The 24,357-nt window shown below is 47.3% G+C and overlaps 1 long non-coding RNA gene across 3 annotated transcripts in view; it reads right to left on the reverse strand.

Annotated features, from left to right (window-relative positions):
• The window catches only part of LOC118091262 (uncharacterized), an 86,330-nt gene extending 65,942 nt beyond the window's left edge, over nucleotides 1-20,388 (reverse strand). For 2 of the 3 annotated variants that reach the window (XR_009558230.1, XR_009558231.1), the window contains exon 1: nucleotides 19,882-20,388. This is a non-coding gene — a long non-coding RNA (uncharacterized LOC118091262). The remainder of the gene's footprint in view (nucleotides 1-19,881) is intronic. The other variant, XR_009558232.1, reaches the window with a different exon arrangement.
• Nucleotides 20,389-24,357: the final 3,969 nt, after the last annotated feature.

The following is a 24,357-nucleotide window of genomic DNA, read 5'->3' on the forward strand; positions in this document are numbered from 1 at the left end:
TGACTTACGATTTTTTTTAATTCCCCCCCATTGGCTTCGACTTATGAATTTTTCGACTTACAAAGGTCCATTTGCAACGGATTAAATTCATAAGTCGAGGTACCACTGTATACCTCATTTTAATTCAATGAATTCATAAGCAAAGCCCATTAAGAACAACGCAACCACAAGAATGTCTACCATACTGCAAATCTGTCCCTATTAGTAAGTAATGTTGAGGAAAATATTTTCAGATCCTTCTCTAAGGGACATTTTGCTTTCCCCATATTTATTTACCTACTTAATTTATATAGCTGCCACATAGCAGAAGGACTCTAGGGGGCTAATGTGGTGTGGTGGTTGGACTAGAAGCTGGGAGATCAGAGTTCCAATTCACACTCAGTTATGAAGATCACTGGATGAGTTTGGAGTTAGTCACAGTCTCTTAACCTACCTTACCGGGTTGTTGTAAGGATTAACTGAGGAGCAGAGTGAACCATGTAATCCTTGGAGGAAAAGGTGGGATAAAGATGCAGTAAATGAGCTCTTCTGCTGACTTGCTTAAGAAAGATGGAGGGGCCAGCCGGGTGGAGATCTCAGTCACCAACCTGGCATCCAGAGATCTCCACATGGTCGCAGCTCAACCCAAGCCAATCACAAAATGTGCTTGGTCCCGGGGGAATGTCGAACACCGGTTCACCCTCTTGTTCAGTATAGGATCTGCAGTGCCAGGTTTGGCTACAGCATCTCTGACATCAACCCTCTCCTAAGATATCTCCAGCAAAAGGGGTCCCACCACTCTGTTAACTGTCCTTCCTAATGTTGAGCCAAAAACCTGCTTTCCTGATACTTCCACTTAGTGGTTCCCAGGAGCATCGGAGGACACGCCCTGCTCTTAACAGCTATCTGAAGGCACCTGTCACCCCCCTCCCCAAATCTCCTCTCTTCCAGCAAACCTAGGTGCTTTCAGCCCTTCCTTGCAGGACTCACAACATAGGGGGACACAACATAACACAACATAGTTCCAAGCTGGGACCTAAACAGCTGTGGAGGTGGAGGAAACCAGAAAAGGGCCTCTGAATATCATCCGAAGGGGACTGCAGAGTTCGTAAGGGACAAAGCGATCTTTGTTGCATGGATTGACTTTCAAAATTGTTCTTGACTGAGCTCTTTCGGGAGGAAATGTAGGGTATAAATGGGATAAATGAATAACAGCACCAACACCTTAATGGGGCCAAATTCCCCACTGATTACACGTGATCGCAGCAGGCTCACTCTGTCTTCACAAATGCAGCAAACGGTGCCTTTGGCTACTTGGGTGGTTAGCAGAGGACTTGGAAATAAGAGAATGCTGTGCCAACCTCTGCTATACTGCGGTCTTTGTGTCCACCTAGTGATAGCTCCCTGGCACTGCAGCTCTGCCAAATTTGATGTCCTTCTAACAGGACACTGATCTACCAGTATATCACGACATCTGAAATAAGGGTGGAGTTATGCGGAGGAGAACAGTAGGGCTCAGCGATAACTGGTTTCAAACATTGTGATATATCACCACCAAAACACCACGATATACCGATACATCACAATGTCTGGAATAAGGATGGAGCTTGGCAGAGACACTGGCTGGCTTCGCGGTTTTCCCTGCATCGTCGTTTTGGCATACGCATCGTAATTCGCGATATGTTGCCAGGTCAAAAATTATGAAACAGATATGGCGATATGGATTTCAAGCCAGGTTTGGACGATTTATCGTCCAGCTCTACTGGGGACCCTCCATTTCTCAAAAGCCAAGCCATGCAACTCCTACTTTTGAAAATGTTGGAATCTTTCTGGCAGTTTTTGTTATGTGAATGGTGCTGTGGAACCCCTGGGTGGGTTACGCGAACCCCCTGCAGTCGGTGGACCATCAATTGGGAACCACTGGTTTAAGGGAAGTGATACTGTTGACCGGCAGTGGAGAGAATACTGAGTTTGTTGGACCAACTGTCTGATGCAGGATACGGCAACTTCCAACTTCCTAAACTTTCACATATCTGCTCATAAGTAGGTTCCACTGCGCTAAGTGCATATGATAAATGCAGTGTTCGGAATTCCCCGGGCGCTGAGTGCATGTCGCTACTGGGGCGGGTGAAATTGCAATGACGTGGAGATTTCTGGGCGCCAGGTTAGCGACTTGACGTCTCCACTGAGCCAACCGACTTGTGCGCAGCAAAAGAATTTTTGTGTTTCTGCACTGCAACGCAAATCGTGGACCCCTTGCTGGGCCTCTTAGTCCTTCATCATCATTACACCAAGGAAAGTAATTCCAGGGTGGAGCACAGAGATATTCGACGGTGCTGCAGCCTTTCCACAAACCACCCAAATGAAACTCACAGACCACAGTTTAAAAGCCCCTGCCTTAGTCCACAGTTGATACCATTTCCATTTCCACTGTGTTTTTCTCCTTCTTGCATACTGGGACAAGTGCATTGTTGTAAGAGCACGCTACAGTCAAGCAATGTAGTTGAGATCACAGAATCGTAGTTCCCCCAAGATCTTACAGAATCCTAGAATTGTAGAGTCGGAAGGGACCCTAAGGGTCATCTAGTCCAACCCCTAGGCGACCATAACCTAGGTTTAAGGTACCGTTTGGTGCCTAGCTTATAAATCTGAGTTTCTAACACTGGCTAAATGCATGCAATATTGTTGCAGTTTCATGGTGCGAGCCGACCTCATAGCTGGCTAGTAGATACCGATGCTTTGCCACCACAATTTGTATGTGCCCTCTCCATTTTCTCGCCACGATAATGCATAACCTCTTATCACGTCCTGAACTTCTATTCTGCCTCCCCACCTTGCGGTCACCTTTTTGCGGAACAAAAACGGACGGTAGGCAAACTAAGGCCCAGGGCCGGATCCGGCCCAATCGCCTTCTCAATCCGGCCCATGGACAGTCTGGTAAATCAGAGTGTTTTTACATGAGTAGAATGTGTCCTTTTATTTAAAATGCATCTCTGGGTTATTCGTGGGGCATAAGAATTCGTTCATTATTATTATTTTCAAAATATAGTCCACCACCCCCCCAAGGTCTGAGGGACAGTGGACTGGCCCCCTACTGGAAAAGTTTGCTGACCCCTGCCTAAGACGAACTCTTTGCAGCAAGGCAGGAAAAATGAAACAGAGCTGTGTGGGTGTTTTCTTTCTTTCTGAGAAACTGGGTTTTTTTTTTTAGATCTACTCTGGTAAAAGAGAAAGAGAGAGAGAGAGTTGCTCAGGAAACAAGCTCATACCGGAAGCCAATGACCTTTTACCATTCTTGATATTTGTATATCATGCTGATATACATGGCAGAGAAACTGTACTTATGCAGACTTATTGCCGTCTGACCTTTCAGTTTCTGAGCTTCCAAGGCATCTGAACCAAAAATCCAGGATGATACTGGTAGACGAGCGAATCACACGTGTCCAGTTCTGGGCACCACAATTCAAGAAGGATACTGACAAGCTGGAACGTGTCCAGAAGAGGGCAACCAAAATGGTCAAAGGACTGGAAACTATGCCTTATGAGGAAGGGCTTAGGGAGCTGGGTATGTTTAGCCTGGAGAAGAGAAGGTTAAAGGGTGATATGATAGCCATGTTCAAATATATAAAAGGATGTCATATAGAGGAGGGAGGGAGAAAGGTTGTTTTCTGCTGCTCCAGAGAAGCGGACACGGAGCAATGGATTCAAGCTACAAGAAAGAAGATTCCACCTAAACATTAGGAATAATTTCCTGACACTAAGAGCTGTTTGGCAGTGGAATTTGCTGCCAAGGAGTGTGGTGGAGTCTCCTTCTTTGGAGGTCTTTAAGCAGAGGCTTGACAGGCATATGTCAAGAATGCTTTGGTGGTGTTTCCAAGGCTATCCATGGTTGCTGTAGATTAACAGACTGCCTGTTCTCTTTCCATTTAGCTGTCATAAAGTGGTGCATTTAATCTGGATGTGCTTCGAAAAATATAAAACTGTCCTCTGCAAATTATCGGTTGCCAGGTGGATGTTATTAAGCTATTATCCTTTTTAATGCTATTGATTCATAAGGCTCTAGAAAAAGCAGTATTTTACTTATAGTGATGTCACTATATAAAATGGCAGCGCCTTGGGTTTTGTCCCTATTTGCCAGGTTCTATTTAGTTCATTATATACATTTTTACTTCATATTTCAACCGGGTTTACTTCATAGATTTGTAGAGTTGGAAGGGATCCTGAGGGTCACCTAGCACAACGCCCTGCAATGCAGAAATCTCAACTAGATCATACATGATAGAGAGATTCCCGTTCCAGAGATGTCACCATAAAAGACCCGCCCCAAGCTGTTGGGAAAGAGTTGACGTTTCTAAGCCATGCAAGTCTTTAAAACATGATGGCTGGGACTGATACGGTAGGAGCTGGAATCGAACATCTGGAGGGCTACAGATTACCCACCCCAGCTTTTTAAAAAAGGTTAAAACCAGCACCCTGAATTGAGACTGGAAGCAAACTGGCCACCAATGTAACTGTCCCAGAACAGCTGAAATGGGCCACACTTTACAACAGAGATAGTGAACCTGTGGGTCCCTGGGTGTTGCTGTTGAGCACTCAACTTCTACCAGCCCCCGGGTAAGCATGGCCAATGGTCAGCAATTATGGGAAGTGGTGATCCAATTGTCGTCTAGAGGACCACGGGTTCTCCATCCCTGCTTCTGAAGGCCTGAAGCACCAGCTGAAGCTTTGGGGTCAACTTCAAGGGCAGCGCCACGCCTGGCACACTGCAGGACCCATGCTCGATGGTACAGAAGCATGAATGAGCAAAGCATGGTCCCACCTGTCAAAGGAGAAGGAATGACTCTTTATTAGCCAAAGGTGATTTTTCAAAGGCATTCACGACAACTCTCAATGGCTTCTCAAGAATATGTTTTAATTTGCTGGAAGCTGACCAGGGTGGCTGGAGCAACCAGGCGACATAGAGAGATAATTATTATTATTGGAAGCCCCCAGGCTTGTTATTGGATAAACATGAATCGCCAAGGAGAACAGAAGCACCTCTACTTTCAGTAAGCACGCAGGAGAGAAAATTTTGGCAGGTTTCCTACACACATGGGAGGAGAGGAGGACCACACGAAAGGTCCTTCTTCTAATCTACGCAAGCGTTAAAGGTTCAGGGCCCCTGTCCATTTTTGTATCTGTTCACCCTTGTTGGTTTTGGCACACGTTCTGTTATCTGCCCAGCCAAAGAGATGCTTCCTTTCTTCCTTCCCCGCCATTCCAATTTCTAATCAAGATTCACACTTCTTCCGTTGGAGTAGAGACAGGGTTGTTTCGGAAAGACTTGTGCTTTTGAGCCAAGTGCAACGAAGCTGCCGCTCTGTTGACTTTTCATCCTTGTTTGCTTTTAATACCGACGCACAATCTGCTTTAATAAATTGTGTTTTGCCGGCACATTCATATGCTGTTAATTTCTTGGTGGGTTTTATAAAGCCGCACTAGGGTGCCCCTGAGAGTTGCATAGCTATGAAGTTTACAACTGAATCCTAAGCCAGCCCCATCTGCCAAGCCTTCCAGGGGACACAGTGTGCCTCAACCCAACGCAGGGTCATCTAATCTGCCCCACAGACTACAGTGATGGGAATTCCTCCTATTGCTCAACTACAGTTGTTACTGGAAATTTGCTCTTTAAGTAACTAAGTTTTTAATGAATGTCTTTACTGGCACGAGACAATGGGCTTGCTTATATGCTCAGTTTGAAGAGACTCTTTAAAAAATAAAGTAACAGTGAGGGTCAAACCAGACATAAATGCAGACGGAGTCCTTTGTGCTTGTTGTTTTCAGATAGCAGCTGGGGGGGGGGCTGATCTGGATTGGGACCTACTGTGATAGAGGAGAAGGGGATTTAACCCTTCCCCCTGCATGGTGGTCTCAATGAAAATCACCCATCACCTCCAAGCCTGCTATTTGCATGAAGCCATGCTTCCTTCCTGGACTGGCCTCCTAGTGGGCATTCAGTGTCACTGGTCCCGTGCTCTGAACACACTTCCAGCAGAGACGCAGCAGGCACCCTCGCTTTTTATTTTCAACTTTTCCAAGAGTTTTTTTTTCTGTAGACAGATCTATGCAGCTACTTTAATATTGTCTGCCACTGATCTTAATAATTTTGGACCTTTTTGTGGTGGTTTTGTTTTTATATGCTGCTGTATACCACCATGTTATATTGTATGGATTGGAGGTATAGGGATACTTTTATAAACAAATAACTGGCAATAAGGAGGGGGCAGTGATTAACATTAAGACCATGGCATGGAGGTGTGGAAGAGTTAATCCCATACGCATTCCACAGCTGCTATTTAAAAACACAAGGGTAAATACAAAGAAAAATGAATTTAACGAACACATCGTTCTGCCCTGATTAGGAAGAGCTATCTGAAAGATCAAGGGAAGAAAATATGAGCTCCAGGAACAGGAGAGTAGCTATCTAAACAATGGAGACCATGGCGTCCTTGGGTTGCGGTGCCACCCACAGCATGGCATAACGTAGCTGCATAACACCATGCAAGCATATCCATCCCCAATAACTGACGCATTCCTTCCCACGCCATCGCTGGCAGGAACACACATCACGGTTGCCGTGGGGATCATGCTCGTCGCATGACTTCCCCCCGTCACGCAAGGCCCCAGGCCACACTGCTGGGTGGGGGACTGGGGAGGCTCACCAGTGAACAGGAAAAGCCATGCAGAAAAAGTAACTTGCAGTGATTAGGGGCCACTGGGTGTCATGGACTGGCTGGACGCAGAGGAATGGTGAGAGGAACCAGCTGGGGAACCCCCAAGGGAAGGAGGCTCAGAGCCCGGGGACTGGTGGAACAATGATGAGTGGTGAGAGGGAGAAGACTGGGAGGAGGTGGTGTCGGAAGCTGAAGAGGCAACAGGGCTTAGTGAGCAGGAAGAGGCTGTGGGAGAGAGCAGTCCAGAATCAGAGGCAGCAGAGGAGGCTAGAGAGGAGGGAGGCAGACATGAGTCAGGCTGGTGAAGAATCCAGGGTGCCCCCCCTCCTGCGATGGGCAGCTCTTCTCCCCCCTGGTCTCCCCAAATGCAAAGAGGTATGAAGATAGTAGAGGAAAGTCAGACAAGATGAAGGTGTCTCACATTGCTTGGGACAGAACTGGGTGAGGAGGAGCCGTAGGAAGGCGGGGAATCATCGGAATTGCAGCAACTGAATAACGATTTTCGATTTTAGCGATTGTATGGTAACTTTGGCGGGCTTGCAAGATCAAAGGCTTAAACTGGCTCGGGAGTTATAATTCTACCAACGGCAGCGATTTTCAGCCTGTAACCCAATTTTAAGGGAGCGGCTTATATTTGGGTATTGCCTCCCCCCCTGAATTTTAAAGGTGTGGCTTATATTCGGGCCAATATGGTAATTCAGGGAGGAGAAGGCTACTAGGCATGATGGCCATAGCTGCCAAGTCTCCCGTATTCCCCGGGAAACCCCCGTTTTTCCAGCTGTCCCCAGCCGAAAAAACGGATTTTTTTTTGTTTTTCCCTGGTTTATTCTGGCGCGGTGGCCATTTTGGAACTGGGCGGAGCATGCTCAGAAGCGACTTTTGATGCTGCTTTGCCCAGTTCCAAAATGGGTACAGCGTGACTTCTGGTGCGGCGGCCATTTTGGAACAGGGCAGAGCAGCATCAAAAGTAGCTTCTGAGCATGCTCCGCCCAGTTCCAAAATGGCGGCAGTGCTACTTCCGAGCTGCTACCTCCGGCCCAGTCCCTTATTTCTCAGGCCCGAACTTGGCAGCTATGATGATGGCTATGTTCTGCCTCCACAGTTGGAGGCCACAATGCTTCCCAATACCAGTTGCTGGAAACCACAAGAAGGGAGAGTGCTCAAATCCTGCTTGCTGGTTTCCCACAGGGACCTGGTTGGTCCCTGTGAGAACAAGATGCCAGGCTAGATGGTCCACTGGCCTGATCCAGCAGGCTTCTCCTTACATCCTTGCATTCTTAATGGAGCAGCCTGCACTGTTTGAGAAAACTGGGCTTTCCTTTTCTGGGATTCTTGAGTTCTGATGTGCAATAAACCAAGGTCCCTGTCTATTACCATTAAGAAATACACAGGAAATAAACATCAGAAGTCGGTGGTTTCCATCTACCAGGGGAATACACACACCCGTCCTCTCTCTCTCTCTCTCTCTCTCTCTCTCTCTCTCTCTCTCTCTCTCTCTCTCTCTGAAACTGAGAACTGTTCGTTCCTAGTAGGTAAATTCCCCTCCCTGTGATGTCAAAGGCTGTGTTCTCTCTCAGCTCTCCCAGTTGGGGCCTCTGCTCTCCTTCCCTTCCCTCTGTGAATTTTGCAGAGGCAAGAGTACTGCATTTTCCAACAGCTGTATAACAGGCAGAAATCCACCGTGGAAGCTCCCCCCCCCCCAAGGAGGAAGGAATTAAAAAGCTGCATCTGTTAAGTTTCTAGCTGTCGTGCAGCTATTCAATGCGTGGAGGGTCTATTGCCTGAAACAGAGAGCAACCCTGAAATATATGAGCAGTGGCAGCACGATTCCCTGGATTTGGATTAGGGTTATTTACATTTCTCTCGCTCTCGAGACTGCAGGGACTCGGGTGCCTCTGAGCGGCAAGCAAAGCTTCACCTGCTGAATTTCTGCCTGCCACACACTTGTCAAAGGCAGAATAGCTTCACCGGGGTGAGGGGGAATTGGTAAACCTGATTTTGGGTGCCAAAAAGGAGAAATAAAAATAAAATAAAATAGGGTCTTAATAATGAACGTAAAACCATGCAAGCTAGTAAAGGATAACAAGAGGAGACTGGGGAGGGGGAGATATGATAGCCATGAGCAAATCAATCACGAGCAAATCAAATATTTAGTTCATTATCACATTTTGTACTGTTACAGGCATTTTATTTAATCTCTGTAGCGTTTGGGTGTGGCCGTTCTTGGTATGGCATGGGTTAAAATTTCAGCAAAAATTATTCAAGTTTTTAAAAGCCAAATTATGGTGTATTATAGGATTAATGATGCATTAGCCATTTCCTTTTCGGATGCCTTTTGAATTCTTCCGACTTTTGTTTTTATAAAAGTAAGAAGTTTGAATTTGAAACTTCTGAAAACTTGGCACGCCGTTAGCTCTCGATGTGAAGCCACAGGCATCTCTTGCATAAGGAGAATAATAGAATTTTTTTTACATACTTCCACAAAGCAAAGGCATAATCGCTATCCGTCATGGGCCTTTTAAATTTACCCTCCGTATTCATGATCCTAACTGCTCCATAAAACAGTACAGTACAAACTGTGCTTTGGGACACCATAACAACAGGATGCCCTTCCTCTTATTTGGAAAGGTAGACAGAATTTCGATTTCAAAAAAAGAAATAGTTTTCCTGCATTAAAAACAAACAAACATCAATTCAATAAAACTAATGAAAGCAGCAGCAAGGCGGATATCAAAAAAGGGTATTATTTTTTACCAGCAGAAGTGTGTTTTAGGAAAGGAAGAGCAATTATTTTATTCGATAGGCAGCCCATAAATAGCTGGAAATGTTATTAGTGTGCTAGCAAGCCTGCCAGCTGCTTGAAAAGAGAAAATGGCTAAGGCTGCAATCCTTAGCCTGGCTGGGAGAAAGTCCTATTGAACTTAATGGGACTTTCTTCCAAGTAGACACGCCTTTGGATTGCAAAGTGATGTCAAGAGTTTCTCTAGCTGTAGCATCAGCTGTGGTTCTCGTATCCTCATTTCCAGACACTGGTTCCAACGCCTTTTCTGGCACCAAGGTGGTGAAGTTCCCTTCCTGGAGGAGTCTGTTACGTCCCTGTTCTTTTGCCCTTCGAAAATGTTCTTATTCAAGAAAGCCTTTTCTCGTGCTAGGCAAAAGATTCCTGCATTGCAGGGGTTGGACTAGATGATTCTTAAGGTCCCTAACTGTACAGTTCTATTATTTTATTATTCTAGTTACTTTCTTTTTTTTAAAAAATGAAACTTAAAGCAACTTACAAAAAAAGGAAACATTAAAAAACAAATATAAAAAGAGAATAACACAACCTAAAATACATAAGATAGATAGAGGTACACAGATATAGCAGATACAACTCCACCATACCATGCTAAAATTAAGATCCAAAGACCTGGGCGAACAGGTATGTTTTTGCCCGGCACCTAAAAGCAGCTACTGAACAAGGTGTGCCTTACCAACGACAGCGTTCCATAAACAGGGAGCCACCACTGAAAAGGCCCGTTCTCATGTCGCCACCCTCTGCACCTCCCTTGGAAAAGGGCACAAGAAGGAGGACTTCAGATGCATAACAAATGTTTGGGGTTGGTTCATACTGGGAAAGGTGACCCTTGGGATACTGAGTCATATTAAATTCTGTTAGCTGTGCCACTCTATTATTTACATTGGATTGTCAATTCACTGATATGGTTGTTTTTAAGGTAACAGCATGAGCTGCCTTGCAGGGAAGTTTAATTTTATTTTTTAATTAAAACTTATAAATCTATAAGGATAATTAGGGTTGCTGTATTTCAAAAAGTGAAATTCTGGGGGGAAATGTCAGGAATTTTACAGAAAATTCTGCCCGGAAGCCATTTTTGAAGGACGGATCCCAGGTATGACTGGGAAATTCTGGACATATGGCAGCCCTAAGGATAATAATCATAATAACATAATAATAGTAATATCCCCCCCTCCTCTTTGAAGCAAGAGAAGCAACAATCTTGATGTGACCCCATTCCCTGGTCCTGTCACCTGCTTCTCTCTTCAAAAGGACTCTTCACAGCCAGTAAGGGGCAGTTGACGGTAGCATCAGGAAAATAATGGGTGCCAGTGTTAGAAACTCAGATATATAAGCTAGGCGCCAAAATCCCCCTTAAAGCAGGGTTACAGTCGCCAAAATGGAATGCCTGGCTGCCATTTGGGGGCCAGAAGGCTCGAAAGTCATATTTTTCAACACAACTTTCTGCTTCCAGAAATTCATTCTGATTGTGCAGATAAAATACAATGGGAAGAATTCTACAGGGTGTGTTCTTAGTGTGTGAAAACAGGCAAGACCCAGAGATTCCCAGGCATGCACCTCCAGATGGTGTCAGGCCCAGGCATCTTCACTTGGTCGCAAATGGCTGATAACCAGGTGCAAACTGCGCCTGGGGAATTTCGAACATTGGGTGGGACAAGCCATGGTCACTTTGCCTCCTGCTGAATCCAGAGATTTAGAGGCAGCTATCATCCAGTGCCCAGATTGTAACTGCTTAGAGATATTCAAAATATTGAGGCATTTATGCATGCTTTTAAACAAATAAATATCCTCACATGACAGTGGCCAAACGCAGAACAGGTGCCTAAGAGTCTCCTTCAGCTTTTAACAACGATGCAAAATACAGGAAACCACTCTCGCCATAGTTCAGAGCAACTTTCTTGCATTCAGAAGGTCCCAGATTCCCTCACTGGCAGCTGCAAGTTAGGCTGGGAACATTCCCTTGGAGAGCCACTGTGACTCAGTGCAGGCAATACAGATCTAGACAGAGAAGTTTCCTCCGTTCCAAAATTTCCTCCTCTGTGCAGAAACCCCACTATCCTCCTTTTCACAGCTGCCCACCTCCCTACCTGCCACATTGTTTCGCTCTGCTCAAATGTGACCAAACAGGTGTTTTTCTCATGAGTCACCAGCCTGCAGTCGGCTATTTTGGTGCCGTGCAAAAAAAAGCAAAAGGGGGGGGGGGAACGTATAATGAAAACCTTCAGGGCCAAATCAGCAGCGGTAGAGCTACCTGGTGGTGGCTGTTTTAATAATCTTGGCAGCATCTACTGAGGTTCCTGCAAGGAATTTGGCTGGCCAGGAATAGCCCACCCGAGTATGAGACGGAGACTGCAAGCCAATGGGATTCATGCTGGCAACAGAATCAAGGGTGCAACTGCTATAAAGCTGGCTTGAGAATGAATCCTGTCCTGGGGTTGCTGACCAAGAACCAAAGGCAGACCGCCCCTGCTCTTGTGTATTTAGCAGCAAAACAATAAAGCAATGCTTTAGCCCAGCATGGAGAAAAAACACGTTAGCATTCCCTAAACAAAGTCTGCAAATACCGTAGAGACGCTCTTAAATGCAAAGAAGCACGAGCTGATCAAAATGTGGCAATCCTAGTGTCACCTTGCTTGCCTACTTTTGTTTTGCTTGAAATCTGATAATGCCTCCTGCTTGCCTGAATGGAAGACAGAGAAGTGTGTGGAATGGGATTCAGAAAGGACCCTTCTTTTACGTAGTAACTCAATAGCCAGGCTTTGGCTGATTAAACCATATATGGCCTTTTTAATTGTGTTTGGGGGGGAGCGAGGTAGTTATTGGTTGTTGTTGCTATTATGATATGCATTTGGGGTTTGCATTCTGCATTTTTACACCGTAAAACCACCCTGTGATCTTCTCCGGACAACGGGCGGTATATAAATTTAACTCAAGAGTAGTAAGAATTCTGTGCAAGTATCAATGTTGCCTCAGCTGCTCCCACCCACTTGTGGCTCTGGCCCTTGCCTACCATTGGCATGTGGCTCCCAGAAGGTGGCCCAGGCGGCAATGCGGCCCTTGGGATTGTATCAGGGTGTGAGCGGATGTTGCTGGACTCCAATTCCCATCAGCCCCAGCCACCATGGCCAATGGCAATGGACGGTGGGAACTATGGTCCTAATAACAGTACATTTAAGGGCACAGTTTCCCTGATCCCTGCTCTCTTCACAAAGGCAGCAAGTTGTTCTTGCCATAACAAATATTGCACGCAACAATACTACTATTATTATTATATTACGAGTTGCTAGAATTCAGGGATCATTGGGCTCCACTCCCACAGCTAGTGCTGCAACATTTCTTTCTGCAGCCATTGTATCGAAAAAACACATTTCTTGAAGGTGAGGGTGCTAAGGGAACTTCTTGGCCATATTGCTTTAAACAGCCAGGTGCCGCTTCCCCTGAGGCGGAGACAAAAGCCACAGCAGCCATTTCCGCCTGTTGAACTTCTGCCTGCTGCAGCAAGAACATGCAGTTTAAAGGGTTTTGTTGTTGTGGGAGAATAAAACTGGTGTTAAATTATTCTGACAAGAGCCCACTGATGGTAACTAAACGTTTATTCATAATCATGAGGATTATTTTTTTTCAGAGTTTTGTCCATCCGTAAGAAGGAACCCAAGAGCAGGCAGTGTCATTATTGTTGCCAGTCTCCCCCCCTCTCTCTACACACACACATATTTATAAATGTATATCTACAGTATATATTATATATAGGCATGTAGATATACATAGAGATGTATGTAAATCTATATACGTGTGTGGTTGTATAAATATAAATAGATCTACGTGCGCGCGCGTGCATTTAGTATAAAATCCAATAAAATTCAAGAACCAGGATGTCTGAGGTAAAACGCCATAAACGCTTTTTAGCTCCCCTCCTTCCCTCCCGCCTTCCTCCCAACCAATCAGAAGCCTCGTCGCCACAAGGCGCGGGGTGGGGGTGGAGGGAGCTAGCACGAGGAAAGGGAGCGAACGAGCGAGAAGGGGCGGGGACAAGGGCGGCGCGAGGCCCTGCCGCGTGACAAAATGAGCCGGCGGCACGAGGCCGGACCATAACAAACACTGGAGAAGCAGGCAGGGAGGGGAGGGGGGAGAGGAGAGGAGAGCGAGAAACGTACTTGAGGAGAAGCCAATCAGCACACGCGCGGGGGAGCGAGCCAGGGAAGGGGGGAGAAGGGGGAAGCTGAGGGCGTGGCTCGAAGGCAGCGGCGATAGGCTCTGATTGGCTGGCAACAGTGGCGAGGGAGGGGCGCGGGGGGGGGAGAGAGGAGGGTTTCGATTAGGCGGCCGCGAGTGCGTGGGCGGGCTCGCCGGCGGCGGTGCCGCAGTCAGTGCGAGGTGGCGCCGGCCGGGTTTGGGAGGCTGAGGGCGGAAGCCGCTGCTTGGCAGCGGGAGCTGCGTTCGTGTTCGTGTCGGCTGGGAGCGCAGCGGGGTGGGCGGGGCTGGCCACGTCACTGTGAGGAGGGAGGGAGGGAGGGAGGAAAAGCCCGGCTGTCAAAACAAACTCCTGAGGCGACGCGAAGACATTCACACGGAGGAAGAGACACGGTTCTCTCTCCTCAGACACGCGAAAGCCGCTCGTTCCCAAGACGCGCCTGAAAACAAGTCCGACACTTTCCCCACGCAAAAGTCTCCCCTCACAAAATGATAACAACAACATTCCTCATGTTACGAGTCAGGCAGCCAAACCCGCGTTCGCGGGGCGCAGGACAGGAAAGCTCAGAAAGGGAGCCAATCCGAGGAGGCTGATACTCGCAGTTCCAGAGCAGTTTGCCTCATTTCGGGTGCACGTGTGAACCTCACAACGCGTGAAAAGAGGTGTCACGGGCCCCCTAACGGCAACAGATAGGTATTGCTCTGTGCGTGCTTGCAGCGGACTTAACAAGGCTGCCCGCTTGGATTTTTTTTTAATAATAAAGTGCGAGGTACCCCGCAAAAGACGTGAAGGGAAGCCTAAATTTGCGAAGGACTTTCCAGCCCAACATGGCCAGGAAACATTGTCTTTGTTCTGGGGGAGAAGTGCTGGAAGCAAACACCTTCCATGCATCCATACCGTCCCGTTATTCCACAAAACAAATGCCCCAAACTCCACACAATGCCTGACAATACTTCAGGGACTGCAACTTCTGCCCCCCACCCTATAAAAATGAAATGCCCTTTCGACTTTAATGCCATCGTCATGCAAGAGAAATGAAACAAATCCAGGGCTTCCTTCCATCTAGAAAGCAGCCCCGCAAAATGAAATCTCTCCACGGCACCTGTTCTCTCTTTCTCTCCCACAAAACAAGACAACACAGCAGGGCAAACCTCTTCACAACCCCAGCAATTGATTTATGAACAGCATAACGTGAAAGGCAGGGGGCTTTTGAGGACAGCTTTCCCCCTAAGAAGGATTCCATAAACCAATCTGGGTACCATCCCTGTGAACATGTGCAAAATGATGTTTTTGTCGAGAGGAACACTCGACTTTCTGAAGCATATCTGGCCGTGCTGTGGGATCTGGTGCCTCCCTCTCAACCTGCTTATTTATCTTGTGCTGACCAAGGAGCATCCCGGAACAAGAGGATGATGATGCCATCCATTGGCTACTTTTTATGCAGCAGATACGAGATCTCCACGCACCACAGCCTTACAAAAATGGCGCAGGCCACCTCCATGCACCTCTTATCGAGGAACACATCTTCACATGGCAACACCATTCCGGTTTGCAGCAAACAGCACTTTTGCAATCTCTGCAGGACCCCACACTAGAACAAGGCTCGCCCTGGCACCACAGGTCTTCATGTGTATGGATGTGCTACAAGAGTTTGGGCATGTTTGCCCTGTGTTCATGTGCACACATGCACAGATAGCCGAATCCTCTCCCGCCCACCCCCTTTCATTTCCGGTAACCATTTTCTGTTTATGTTGCTTCCCCAGTCGCATCCAGCCCCGTGATTTCTGCATTGTTCTGTGTGCCTCGTAACATCATCATTACCTTTGCCATTAAGAACCCTGGACTCCGAAACACAAATCACTCCTCAGCTCTCAAATCTTAACACAGAGCCCACAATGCACCACAGCCCACATTTCGTACAGAAGATCATACGCATCAATTAATCCAGCACAGCCACACCCTCATTCAACTCAAAATAATGCAGATTACTTTCCCCCTTTTTCTTACGAAAACTGCTTTTCAGCCAGTCCAATAGGTGGTTCAGACCTTTAAAAGCATTATGATAATATAGCCTGTGTTTGTACCCTCAGAACCTGTCCCTCCAAAATTAGCGACCTTCCTCTATGGAGAGACCTTTGTGGTTTCTATAAGAGTCGTTTCTCCCCAGAATGAGCCACACACACAACAACAACAACAACAACAACAAACTGGCGCTTTACCCTCATTTAGCAGCGTTTCACACCATTGCCAGGCACACATCAGCTGGTTGGAATCTGGATGCATTGCTTCCCAGCCTGCAATGAGCTGGTTATTTGCAAGCTCTCTCCCATGCAAAGGAACTGAACATCTTGTACTTTGCCACAAACCATCCTAGCTGTGGGTCAGTAGTACTAGGCTAAAAACACACACACACACACACATACACGGGCGAATTTGCTGTGGAACATGCACGGCAGTGTGAGGAAGCTTGCCAGCAACACACAAACACACACACACAAAATCAGACCAAAGGCCCTTTTACATTCAGCCTAAGCCAGTCAGAAAACAAATAGCCCCAAATTTTCCCCATGCTCTTTTGTGGGGGGAGGCTTCATACTCCCAATTAAGCTGTGTTACCTAGAAGAATCAACTCCTTGTCCGTATATATATATATATATATATATATATATGTGGTCTTTAATCTTAAGATACCAACACTGTTATTGCCATAGCAAATAAAGACCCCTTAACTCATCTGTGAAGATCAAGAAACCACGGTAGTTGTAAGCTGATTTAACGTGGGTGAAACGTACTCGTGTGTGACTCCTGCTCCTTTATCCTGAGATTACCCCAAGGCAACCCTGTGAACATCCAATGCCTCGCTCCATGCGCACAGGGAAATGGCATATTTCCTACTTTTAGCCTTCTCAAATGCTTCACACGCACACATCAGTCAGACAGCACAACCGCAGCCTTAAAGCCTGCCTTCTCTTCTAACCGGCCAATCTGCAAAACCTTACCTTCATCCCAGCTTTAAAGGGTGGCTTTTTGCCGGGTGTGTGTGTGTGAGGGAAGGTTGTGATGGGACCCAGTAGTACAGATATCTTACAAAGGGTTTTATAAAAGAATATATCTCACCATGGGGGATGCATAGCTGCCAAGTTTTCGCTTTTCTCGCGAGGAAGCCTATTCAGCATAAGGGAAAATCCCTGTAAAAAAGGGATAACTTGGCAGCTATGGGGGGATGAAAGGAATCTAGGTTATTTTCCTTTTACCGAAGAAAAATGCCGGAAAAGCCTAATCACTTCCTCATAATTCAACTTCTCCGGTTTCGTTGCCACAGTTTTAAATAACATGTTGTTACCCAAACTGAGCTGAGCTTCTAGGAGGCAATTTGTGTGTGTAAAAGACAGACAGACAGACAGACAGACAGAGAGAGAGAGAGAGAGAGAGAGAGAGAGAGAGAGAGAATAGACCTATGTATGCATATGTATATGCCTTTAAGACTGTTTAGTTAAATGTTCCAGCTTTGGGCTTCCTCACTAACCCTCTCTGTCTCTCTGCCTCTCTGCATGCCACTGGAGGCAAACTGTTCCCTGCCACCAGAGAACATTCGCAGAGGGGAAGCTTGCATCAATTAATTAGTGAAATGTTTGCACAGGCAGCTCTCTCTGTACAGCGAAGTTGCTAAGTATTACCCTGGAAGGCAAGGAGGCCTGGGGAGGCGGTGGAGGAACAACCACAGACACCAGGCAGGCATGCAACACTCTCTTTAACATCTAGCCTGTTATTCAACACAACAAGCACTTCCCGAAACATCTCCACCCACAGTTAACCAATCCATTGCCTGCACCTCCCTCCAAGCGGTTGAGTAGGGGGGGAAGTTTTCTCTTAACTCATGTCAACACAGCCTCAAGCATCCCAGTGGGCAAAAAGCACCCGTCTGCTTCCCACCCCCACCCCGCAGGAAGCACATCACAAAAACCACCACTGCTGGTCGCACACTACCTGTGTGTGTGCCTGCCCCCTCACTACTACCATTCGCTCTCCTCTTTTCCCCAACACCAATACCGCCGAGCCACATACACAGCCAGCTGTCAACACGGTCTAACCTCATGCACGCCCAGCTGTCGCTTCCACACAAACCTCCACCCTGTTATTACAGCGCTTTGCATGTCACCAGTGATATGCCTGAAACTGCAGAAGCCTTAAAGGGGACCAGAGGCCAAGGAGATAGCAAGGCTCCCATGCCTTTCCTTGCAGGTGCCTGGGAGAGGGAGGGTCTTTCAGCAAAGGTCTACAGAGCAGCACCCACCGCCGAATGCCCCTGAGGCTCTCTCCTTTGCCCAGAAGTTTGGCAAAAACAACCACAACCACCAGCCCAGCGTTCCTCCACTCGCTCCTGCGTTAGTCAGCCCCCCTCTTTGCAGATGTAAGCTCCACTTCTCCAAAACTCCCTACTGTACTGCTCCTCTTGTTCTCAGCAAGGCTGCAGTATTGTAAGAGCAAAAGGCCTGGGTTTCCTGGCGTAAGGGTGGGTAAGAGGGTCATACAGTATTTCCTTTTCTGCCCTTTCTCTCTCTGTCTACACATACACAGAGAGCTCTTTTTTTTAAAGTAAGGAAGAGCCCAAGCCTTCTTGCTGATCAGAAGGTCGGTGGTTCGAATCCCTGTGACGGGGTGAGCTCCCGTTGCTTGGTCCCAGCTCCTGCCAACCTAGCAGTTCGAAAGCACATCAAAGTGCAAGTAGATAAATAGGAACCGCTACAGCGGGAAGGTAAACGGCGTTTCCATGTGCTGCTCTGGTTTGCCAGAAGCGGCTTTGTCATGCTGGCCACATGACCTGGAAGCTATACGCCGGCTCCCTCGGCCAATATTGCGAGATGAGCGCGCAAACCCAGAGTCGGTCACGACTGGACTTAATGGTCAGGGGTCCCTTTACCTTTACCTTTTAAGGAAGAGCCCAAGCAAAATGGGAGAGGAGGTAGTGATTCTGCCAGGGCTATAGCTATTGGGGGGGGGGCTAGCTGGATTTTTGCCTCAGGTGAAGCTTCCAGAGGAGCGCCATTGAGGCTCCCAGCCTGTGTGTGTACGCAAATGTACATGGGTGTGTGTGTGTGTGTGTGTGTGCCACAAACTGGGTCTTTGACCTGGGTGAAATAAAGCCTTGTTTCGCCCCTGGATTGTGCCATGAAGCAGGGAGGGAGCGTTCCCTCCTCTACCAGAAACTCACCCTAGGTCTCAGGGACAGCCCCCCTCCCCTCTTACCGCCTCCGCACTGAACTGCAACGCAGGCACAGTAACGCCGGCCTACCTTGCAAGGTTGTTGTCATGAGTGCAAGCAAGATAACTGACGGCAAGTCCTACCGACTACTTGATGCCCCTGTACAAAAAACACTGCTCTGGCTTATTAAAACACCTGGATGTTTTAATATGGGGAGGTCAGAGAGATTACAATACTTCTAACAAACCCCTTTCCTTGGGGGAAAAGATGTTTTGCGGCTAACCGGGAAAGGAGCATGGTGTTTTCCAAATGGTAAACAAAAAACATGCCCAACACTGGAGGTGTCTTGGGTTGTTAAATTTGGGGAGTAGGTGGGGAGAGGATCATGTCTGGGGTTGCAAAGACACCTGCTCTTTCACCCCTGATGGAGAGTTCCGGGCATCAGCCAGGAGCCCCTACGGTAAGAAGTGAAGGAATCTAGGGATGGATGGGGCTGTCGGTGTTGGAGGAGATCTGGGGACTGTTCTCATCTCTTGAACCGGGAGGTGTTTCCGCCTGGGAGGAGGTGGGATCTAAGGATGGAAACAACCTCCCTCCCTCCCTCCTCCTCCTCTGTTTACCTCAAGTTTGAATTTTATCTGCGCAACATTAGCTGGAATGCGGACATCGCAGGGGGGGGGGCGAAGCGCACGCACGCCACGCCGCCCGCAGGAGGGGCGCCCGGTGCGCCCGGAGCCCCGCGCGGAAGCAGCGCCACCATGGAGCAATTCCCTTTTTAAAAATAAAATAAAAAGGAAAGATAATTTTTTTTAAAAAAACCGGAGCCAGAGGGGAAACGGGGCATTGCCAAGAGGTGGTGAAACGAAAACGCAGCGTCTCGGAAACTGACCCAACGGAGAGCGCCATCCTCCCTGCCCGGGGATGCGCATCTTTGCCTTTTCCTCAATCCTTGCCCCCCCCCCTGCTCCCAACAAATCCTCCCTATAAATAAACTCACCTTCGCGATCCAGGCGCGGGTCTCTTTTCTTCCCAAAGAACATGAAAAAAGGAAGTGGGGGGGGGAGGAAATAATTTTCCCCAAGCAAAAATTTCCAAACCCCATCATCTTCCACGCGGACCCCCTTTTTCCAGCATTGTAGGGGGCTGGACTAGATGATCCTCGGGATCCCTTCCAATCCTATGATGGCCAGGCGCGCTCTCCGGCCCGGAGCAGGTGCAATTCCCACGCAGGCTGGCGCGCAAAGTTCCTCTCGCTCCGGGCTGGGAAGGGAGCGGGGCGGACGGCTCTTCTGCTGCCCTACCCGTAGCGACGCCCCTTCCCCGAAGCCGCACCGGGTTCCCGGGGCTGCTGCCGGCGCGCCCGAGAACTTTCTCCGCCTCCCGTGCGCGCCTCTCTCGCCGCCGCCCGGCACTGCTTCCTTCGCTACAATGTTGTTTCATTATATCGTGGCCATCATGTGACGCCGAGAGGCCTCGCTATGGAAACTTCGGGGACTCCCACGTGACTCTGCAGCAGCAGCGGCGGCGGCGGCAGCAGCAGCGAGCCAAAAAAATAAACCACCAACCCAGAAGCTCCAAGCCACACCATCATCTCGCCTAACCCCCGCCAACGCAACACGCCGGGCTGCTTGCAACAGACCACCAGCATCACCAAGTTTTGTCTGGAGGAAAACAAGGAACAACAACAACAGCAGAGGGGGGGGACCACACCGCTTCTGGAAGGAGAGATCAGAAACAGGAGAGGCACCAGGCAGAATCCAGCGCAGATGCGTCTCCAAAAAGCAAAAGAAGAGGTGTACAGTAATGAGCAAGCACATTTGCAGAAGGGGGGGGCGCCCCTGGAGAGTGGGACGCTAGGGGGTCTCTTTAAGCGGCAGGAATAGCTTTCCAAAAAGTTAACAAGTGAAAAGGAATTGATGGGGGGGGGATGCATTATTATCCTGTGGAGTAATGCAATGATGGTGATGATGATGATGATAACGGATGGGAAGAAGCAGTAAATGGGTTGTTTGTTTTCCCCCAAAACAAACACCTGTCTGTGTTTTGCTTGCTAGGTAGTGGTATCACTTGGTTTGCCACGGGCCTTGGATTGCACAGGGTCTCGGCACAGCCCCTCTGAGCAACTTGGGGAAAGGTGCCTTCGCGCATAAAGAAAATGCAGCTTTGCTCTTCCGCAGCTGTATTGGGCCTTTGCAGTGCTGACAGAAGCAGAAGCGAGGAAGGAGAAAAACTTGTTTATGTCGAAAGAAAGGGGGAGAGAAGTTACAGCCTGAGCAGATGGGACCTGAAAGATTTGCTCCGCAAAATGTCGTTTCTATAGGATGCATCTTGCAATCAATAGTTTTGTTTTAATGCACACTCATAAAGGCAAGAAATGTGTGCCGTCTCTTCTCTGGGCCATCCAGTGTGTGGTTTATAAACCTGAACCATGACTTGAACCTGGTTTATCCCCATTGTTTAGGAGCATAATCTGGAGGCACCATGTTGGCTGGCTCCCAGTTAGGGACTGCATACTGATACACATATGCTTTCAGCATCAACTGATAACTTGTTTGTCTTTGCAAGCCCACATTTAAAACCATGGATAGAACATTAAAATCCCCTGTGTGATCGGGTTAAAAGGCCCATCTAGTCCACCCTCCTCTTACAGAGGCCAACCAGATGCCTACAGGAAGCCCACATCAAGCATACATTACTTTCATCCTTGTCTGCTCACACATTAATGCTCACCGGTTAATGCGCCAGCAAGTGGCCTCTGTGAGGCCAATCAGTTCGGTTTCAAGCCATATAGACATGGAGAAACTGCCTTTCAATCCCAACACAGCCATGGGTTTAGTTCATGGATTTGAACCTGTCTCCCAAGTCTCAGCCTTATTTTGATGTAAAATGGGAATCATGATCTACTTCAGAGTGGTAACATGGGGACTAATTATATGAGACATCAATTAGATGCTGCCTGTAAGATCATTTAGAACAGGCATCCCCCAAACTGCGGCCCTCCAGATGTTTTGGCCTACAACTCCCATGATCCCCAGCTAACAGTACCAGTGGTCAGGGATGATGGGGATTGTAGTCCAAAACATCTGGAGGGCCGAAGTTTGGGGATGCCTGATTTAGAACATCTAGGGAAATTCTTGCTTGTGGCACCGCACCCCACAGAATATCATAGGGTAGTGACCCCAAAACATTCATTTTCTGCTGTTGCCTCTGTACTGTGGATCGCCCTTCCCTTTGCCATAAATGAAGCTGCAACTATTACTTGCTTCAGGTGTCTAGTAAAGGCTGGGGTTTTTTTGCCTAGGCTTTCCCTGACCCTTAAGATCAAAATGATGTATTTTATGTGTTTGAATCTTCTGGTTTTGTTTGGTTCACTTTTATCAGTTTTTGTACCATTGCTTTATTATTTTAGGTTGTTGTTTTTCTCTTTTTAATGGGCATTGGTTTTATATTGCACATAGTAGACACTATAGTATACAGCAAGAGGTTTAGAAATTCTTTTAAATCACTAAACATCTCCTTGTCATAAGCTTGAGGAAATACCTGGTTTTTCAATATAAACAAATAATCAGAACTTCATTATCCTTTGAAAATGTGGACCCACTAAATTTTCTGTTAAACTATGTAAAGAAATATTTTGAAGCAAACCTATATTATTTAACTCCCATCCTTTTGAGAAATATTAGCAATCACATTTGGAAATGTAACCAAGAAAAAAGGGTGTTTTTTTTGGTAAGAATATGGGCAACAGCAAAGTACCACGTTATCGAGACTTGGGGAAACTGTCAAAATTACAAACTGTTAAGGGTGGAGAACAGTAATGCATTGTATTATGCAAAAATATTAATTTGATGATAAGTGTTTACTATGGTCCCATGGGATGTAATCCTAAATTTCTGAGATGCTGTTTGTTTATTGGATTCTATGAGTTGTCTCATAAGACTTTTTCTGTTGATCACAGCAGCAACAACCACCACCTGTTTCAGTACTAGGTTAGTACCTCTCTTGTCTATCCAAATTTCTCCATCTCCACAATGTGTTTTAAGTTTCCACAACGAGGTTATTTAGCTAACTAGACTTTTGCGCTGAGCAGCAAGCTGAAAGGTTCAGTGACGTTTCTGAAACAAAACGTATGTATCCCTTCCACGTAACGTATTGTTCTTTCCGAACCCTACTTTTTCCACACACCCAGCACATTCTCTCGCACCCACTAAGACATTCCCAAATTCTGTGCTGGGCAACTCTTAAGTGAGATGCAGGAGGAGTCAAAAAACTTGGAAAAACTAAGCTGGCTTGTCATAATTCACCCACAGCGTTGGAAAAGCAAGGCCTGGTGCAGGTATCTGGGGATTGGGGAGTAAGGGGTCACTTGGATTTCCAGTGCACCTGAAAGGCATGAGAGAATCTCAGAAGCATCTCCCTTGACTGATTAGTAAGGAGAAGACAACTTTCCCCTAGTTGCAAGGATGAAGAGAGAGGGTTGAGGAAAACCTGCTCGCATCTTTCTGAGCATAGGCATGTCTCAAATTTTCCTCCATATATTTTTCTTAATGCCCCAAGTATCAAAAGCTTGGGAAACACAGCGGTCGGAAATCCTGCTTGCCGAAATCTCTGTGCTGCGGAAAGCGGATGGGGTGAGGGTCGGCTGATCTGTGCGGGAGATCAGTCGCGCTGTTGCTGTTCCTATGGTAGTGCTGAAGTTTGCTCTGCTCTGCTGAAATAATGTGTTGAAAGGGGAGAGGTGGTCCCTGTTCCTAAACTGCTTGCCGGAGTCGGAATCTCTCCCTCTCTCCCTCCAGATCTACGCAAGGAGGCTGCCATTGTGCAGGCCTCAAAAGCTGCAAGGAAGGCCATTGCGGAGATCTCGGATCTTGCTCTCAGCCCTACCAAGCCAGCATTTTGCTTGCAATGACTTGACCCCATACCTGCTGAGCAAACAAAGGGGCCAAGTGGATCTAGGTCGGGTAACTTCGTGTTGATTCAGCCTATAACCCTAATTGCATCAAGTCACATAACAACACATACACCCAAATAAACCTCGTGAACCCTATCAGCAAGATTCCTCATTCTGTGCCCCTGTGGCAGCAAATAACGCTGCTTTTTTCCATTTAAAATGTGTATACATTATGGCAGATGTATTGGCGGTTGGCACTGGGGAAGACTGAGTATGTTATTAGTGGGAGAAATCAGACTATCACATTACATGTCTTTTTCATATTTTTGGCAGGCACGGCTGTTGGAAAAGCTACATCGTGCGACAGTCAGATCCCTGCCACTAATAAGATATTCGGTCTTCTTCAATACGGGTCAGTGCTGGACTTTGGACAGTCAGAGGGAAGAACCATTTTTTGTCCGATCTCCTTACAGCAAAAGAGCGACTCTAGGTTTGCAGTCCTATACCCATTTACCTGGGAGTAAGCCTCACTGAATTCAATTGCGCTTGTTTCAGAGTAGGCATATAAAGGATTAGACCAGG

This window comes from Zootoca vivipara, chromosome 10 (assembly GCF_963506605.1).
Source record: "Zootoca vivipara chromosome 10, rZooViv1.1, whole genome shotgun sequence".
Lineage (NCBI taxonomy): Eukaryota > Metazoa > Chordata > Lepidosauria > Squamata > Lacertidae > Zootoca > Zootoca vivipara.